Source organism: Littorina saxatilis, unplaced genomic scaffold (assembly GCF_037325665.1).
Source record: "Littorina saxatilis isolate snail1 unplaced genomic scaffold, US_GU_Lsax_2.0 scaffold_883, whole genome shotgun sequence".
Lineage (NCBI taxonomy): Eukaryota > Metazoa > Mollusca > Gastropoda > Littorinimorpha > Littorinidae > Littorina > Littorina saxatilis.
This window is the reverse complement of record NW_027127469.1, coordinates 47,501-53,472: the sequence shown is the minus strand read 5'-3', so window position 1 is coordinate 53,472 and position 5,972 is coordinate 47,501.

Here is a 5,972-nt window from a genome sequence, read left to right as displayed (position 1 = left end):
AGGAGGGTCTGATGCTCCCAATGTCTGTGAAGGGATACTTGTTTTTCTCTCTCTCTTACTCTGCTAAGAGATTTTAACAAATCTCGGAAGAAAGTCTCTGCTGACTTTCAATTGTTTCTTTCACAATTTCTGATGTTATATATATATATGTGCAAGTTATCCAGAGAGGGTGAATACATCGAATACAATTGTTTTGAGACCTATAGCACCGTTAGTTTGTCAGAACTGGAGGTGGTCCATATCAGGCAGTTGTCCATATTAGGCTATTTTCCCTTACGACCGGGGTGTGCTTATTGCGTGCCTTATGAGAAACAGACCGCGTGCAAAAACACACACACTATGATGTGTTGTCGTATTATTTTTGCTTTGGTCAATCGTCTCTAATTAAAAGGACCATATTCTGAGGTCTCAATATTTTCCCACGGTCTTCCCAACGCATGCGATGTCACTTTTCATTGAGAGTTTTCGCCACCATTTGGCAAGGAGTTATCAGCTGAGATAAAACGCCTGTAAGTGGAACGCGAAAAATCACACCTGGACTCAATCCGACCGACTGGTCACGTCTTGCACGGTAAGAGCACTTGACAGTCTCTGCTGCGGATCATAAAATCGTGGAATCTGCTGATTTTCGCACCCCGAATCTACTCAGCTTCGTCCCAATAGGCCCACTTAAAACATCACACGCGGAATTTAAATTAGCTAAGCTGGACAACTGGACACCACATGTGAGAACCACGCACCAAGACATTGTCAGCATTGAGAGAATGTTTTCGCGGAATTGTTTCACGGTTCTGTGACACTGTTATATTGCGGTGTTACGATATTTTCTTCGTTTCTGATTTAAATTAATGTATATGAAATCAAGTTAAAATTAAACACTGCTTTTTTTTTTTAAAAAGGCGGACCCTGAAAGAAATAACGTTTCCCTCAGATACATTTTATCCAGCCTGTCACGTTTTTCATTCATACATTTTCTTCTGACAGAAAAAAAGAAAATAACAAAAGAAAAATTAACACATCTGTGTGGGATTAAAATCAAACGTCGATTTGTGTTACTAAAGTTACTGACCACCATGTGCATACGAACTGCTGCTGCTGCGCCCCCCTCCCCCTTCACATCGTAATCGTATCGGCTCTGTCCCATTTTGCCCACCATCCCTCCACCTCTCCCCAGGACCCCCGCCCCCCCACCTTCCTTTTTAGTAAATAGCCCTTCAGTCGGAGCGGCAGTTGTCGCCAAGCATCCGACTTTTTTTGAATAATTATGTGCGGTTTTTAGTATCTCCTTCACAAAGGTGATCTGATAATTAACTATCTTATTTTTGAAAGCAAACGACAAATTCGCCTCAAAACATTTTATTGACAGTGCATCCATATAGAAAAGGTAGCAAAAAAGCTTGCGGGGACAAAGTGGGCGAGGGAGAGCCTGGGTGGTCAAACGGGGGCCGTGCCATGCCACAATGTCACCTGCTGGTTAAACGAAAGGTTTAAAGGAACAGACTTGCTTTTTGTTTTTATCGCACACAATATTTTGATCTTTTGATCAGTCAACCATCAATTTTGTACATCAACCCCAACAGTGTTGTTGTCCAAAAATAAAAGAATTGCACTCTGTCCTAAAAGTGAACGGTAGTTCAAAGTTAAAGGGATATTGACCAAAGAGCTTTTGAGGAACAATAAAAGACTCTCCCCAAAATAAACACGCAAAAAAACACCCCACACAAATAAAAAAAGAAAGAAAAAAGCAAAACAGATTTACAAGGAAATTAATTATGTTTATGGTTTGCTAGCGCTGTTTTTATTTTATTGTATAATAAGCATGCTGATACCGGGATGCAGTATTCGTTAAGTGTAAAAGATATAATGCTCACTATTTAAATGTGAATAAAAAAACAAGAAAGGTAGGTATTTTATTTTTTTTTTGATTTATTTAAATGTGAACCAGAAAAGATGCATTTCATTTTAACTTAATGGTGCCGTTAAAAACAAAAACTAAATTCTTGGTTACAAAATCAAATGAACCTTTAATTAGTAGTCGATAGTTTAGTACTATTTGTCACTTTTTTAGAGGTGGTTTGACTGAGTTGCCGACTTCTCCGCTTTAATTCCTTTTCAGTTTTATCTGTACACTCTTCGTTTTCACGGGATATGTGTAACACTTTTCCCGACCTCGCACATGATGAACAACATTCATTGGAGCGATATGTTTTCACCGGGTTTTCATAAAATTGTTTTTCATGCCACGCTATTATCGATTACCTCAAAATAAACAAGTCGCGTAAGGCGAAAATACAACATTTAGTCAAGTAGCTGTCGAACTCACAGAATGAAACTGAACGCAATGCAACGCAGCAAGACCGTATATATACTCGTAGCATCGTCAGTCCACCGCTCACGGCAAAGGCAGTGACATTGACAAGAAGAGCGGGGTAGTAGTTGCGCTTAGAAGGATAGCACGCTTTTCTGTACCTCTCTTCGTTTTAACTTTCTGAGCGTGTTTTTAATCCAAACATATCATATCTATATGTTTTTGGAATCAGGAACCGACAAGGAATAAGATGAACGTGTTTTTAAATTGATTTTGAAAATTTAATTTTGATAATAGTTTTTATGTATTTAATTTTCAGAGCTTGTTTTTAATCCAAATATAACATATTTATATGTTTTTGGAATCAGCAAATGATGGAGAATAAGATGAACGTAAATTTGGATCGTTTTATAAAAAGAATATTTTTTTTTACAATTTTTAGAATTTTAATGACCAAAGTTATTAATTAATTTTTAAGCCACCAAGCTGAAATGCAATACCAAAGTCCGGGCTTTGTCGAACATTCCTTGACCAAAATTTCAACCAATTTGGTTAAAAAATGAGGGCGTGACAGTTCCGCCTCAACTTTCACGAAAATCCGGATATGACGTCATCAAAGACATTTATCATAAAAATGAAAAAATATATCTGGGGATATCATAACCAGGAACTCTCATGTCAAATTTCATAAAGATCGGTCCAGTAGTTTAGTCTGAATCGCTCTACACACACACACACAGACAGACAGACAGACAGACAGACACACACACACACACACACACACACACACACACACACACACACACACACACACACACACCCACACACACACACACCACGACCCTCGTCTCGATTCCCCCCTCTACGTTAAAACATTTAGTCAAAACTTGACTAAATGTAAAAATGAAACAGGATTTTTTTCAGTAAATGTAAGCTTACAGGGCTGCCGATGGGGAAAGACTGATCCACCTAAACAAATAGCAGTTCACATCGGTTGATGATTCTTCAGTCCCACGGAACTTGGTCCATTAGGGAGTAGCCTTACATCACGTCTACAGTCGTTGACACAATCTAAAAACTCTATCAAATTACTCCGCCAAAGTTCCGACAAACCTACTACACATATGCGTCGTCTATATATGAGCTTAAAAAAGTGTTTATTTTCAATAAAAATCGGTTCGGGTAGCGATGTTATGTTAATCTAGCAAATCAATATTAGTTTTTTTTTAAAGAGTTAAATTCAGGTAGCACTTCATTTGGACAGCCTCGACACGTATGTACATATATGCCTTGAGAAAACGGCCGTTATTTTCGTGTATCTCTTCTTTTATCGGGAAGGATAATAACAGCGGTGGGGTTTCAGTCATGTTTTCTAACGCCAGCTTCAATTTCAGATAATGTTAGGATATTTCAAAATGCAAGGGGGTGGGTGTATAGAAAGGGGGGTATTTTCTCTGAATCGTTTATAAGGAAGGAATGAATGTGTTCAGGTAAGTATGTTAAAAGTAATTAACCGCTGAACTCACCCTCTCTAAAGAGGACACTTCACACCAATCGCTGAAGTTTTCAAGGGGTCATAGAGTACACACATTGGACAATAGAGAGGCCGTAAAAGGGTCGCGTTGCCATTGGTTCACCTGACCACGTGATCAGCCTCTGCACAAAGCTCCGCCCACGGTCATCGAAACCTTTTCTAGTTCAGTCCTGGCTCGGGGCAGGGTTTTTTGGTGTTTTTTTGCCGAACGATGTAGGCGTCTCCTTGGAATTGTTTTGATTGGCGTGCGGAGCGGAGAGTTACAAATTACTTTAAAAGAAAACACTTTAGTTACTTCTCAGATAGAGCGAGTCGCAGAGTGTTATGTATGGTCCGACTGAGGTGCCAGTAGCGGACGTTTTAAATGGAAACAAATTGAAACAACTTTTACATATTGCTTGAGAGAAAAAAAGGGGTTGAGAGCCGTTAGTTCTATCTTGTAATAAAACTATTCGTTTTCAACATTTTAAGTGTGAGCCCTGTGCAAGTCTTTTCTCTCGTTATATTAATTAAAAATCAGTTAAATGCATCAATGCTCTCATTGAGGCTTGAGAGATACAAATGTACCCGATTTTGGGTCATCTCACTCAAATATTTACTAAGGTAATTCAAAAACAATAAAACTTATCACCAAAAGATAGTACTAATCGTCATAAAACAAGTTTTCTTCTTGAAGCCGATTGGGCAAAAGGTCTGATTTTTCCTAAAAATTAAAACGCCAAAAACGTCCGCTATTGACACGTTAGTCGGACTATAGCATGCACACAAACCCTTGAATCACCAACAATCTTTGTAAGATATTCCGTGATATTGTATTTAAAATTAAGAGTCAAACAGACACAGAGATTTTCACCTTCCATTTCTCTGTCATGGAGGCGCGCAGAGGCACGACGTAGAGAGAGCCATCAGATAACCGCGACGTAGGTTTGGGGAGTCGGGTCGGGCACTAACAGTACAGTTTATTTTACTGAACTGTACATTAATTATCGCAACAGGTTTGAACAGTTCGCTTTACATTTGATTCTGTCTCTCTCTGTCTGTGTCTGTCTGTCTGCCTGCCTGTCGGTCTGTCTGTCTGTCTGTCTGTCTGTCTGTCTGTCTGTCTGTCTGTCTGTCTGTCTGTCTCTCTGTCTGTCTGTCTCTGTCTGTCTGTCTGTCTCTCTCTGTATCTCTCTCTCTGTATCTCTCTCTCTCGCTCTCATCCCCCCTCTCTCTCTCTCTCTCTCTCTCTCTCTCTCTCTCTCTCTCTCTCTCTCTCTCTCTTGCCCGTTCGAGTTCCTGAACTCAAAAGGGCAAGTGAGTTACCGTGACGATTCTGTGTGTCTAAACTTATCACTATCGTGATATTGTGCACAGGTTCGTGTTCTATGGTAACTGGAGTTGTGAACCTACGTTTAAAACCCCTTTTGTTTTTGCTTCGTAGCAAAACCCGTGAGAAGAGAAAAGGTGGACTGTGTCTTTAAGGATAGATCTTCAACTGTGTACCAGCCCTGCATTGTGTGTGAGCATAATCGCGCTGCCTTCATCATATTGAGGAATCTTCAAACTAACTTTGTTAACTGTGTTCTACAGCTAAATTCGTGACCTGACTTGGACGTGCTCGCTTCTTATACGTGCCTCAGGTCGGTCACGCTATAGTGACGGCATTGTATGTGTCGTGCCCTGAAGCCATTGGCTTATTTTCATCCGCAAAGAAAGCGGCTGGTCTCATTAATTTCTGTGAACGTTTTGTTCATCTTGCATTTAAGCTTATATTATCTAGTATCCCGTGACGGTTCCTTGTCGGTTCCTGATTCCAAAAACATATAGATATGATATGTTTGGATTAAAAACACGCTCAGAAAGTTAAAACGAAGAGAGGTACAGAAAAGCGTGCTATCCTTCTAAGCGCAACTACTACCCCGCTCTTCTTGTCAATGTCACTGCCTTTGCCGTGAGCGGTGGACTGACGATGCTACGAGTATACGGTCTTGCTGCGTTGCATTGCGTTCAGTTTCATTCTGTGAGTTCGACAGCTACTTGACTAAATGTTGTATTTTCGCCTTACGCGACTTGTTTATTTTGAGGTAATCGATAATAGCGTGGCATGAAAAACAATTTTATGAAAACCCGGTGAAAACATATCGCTCC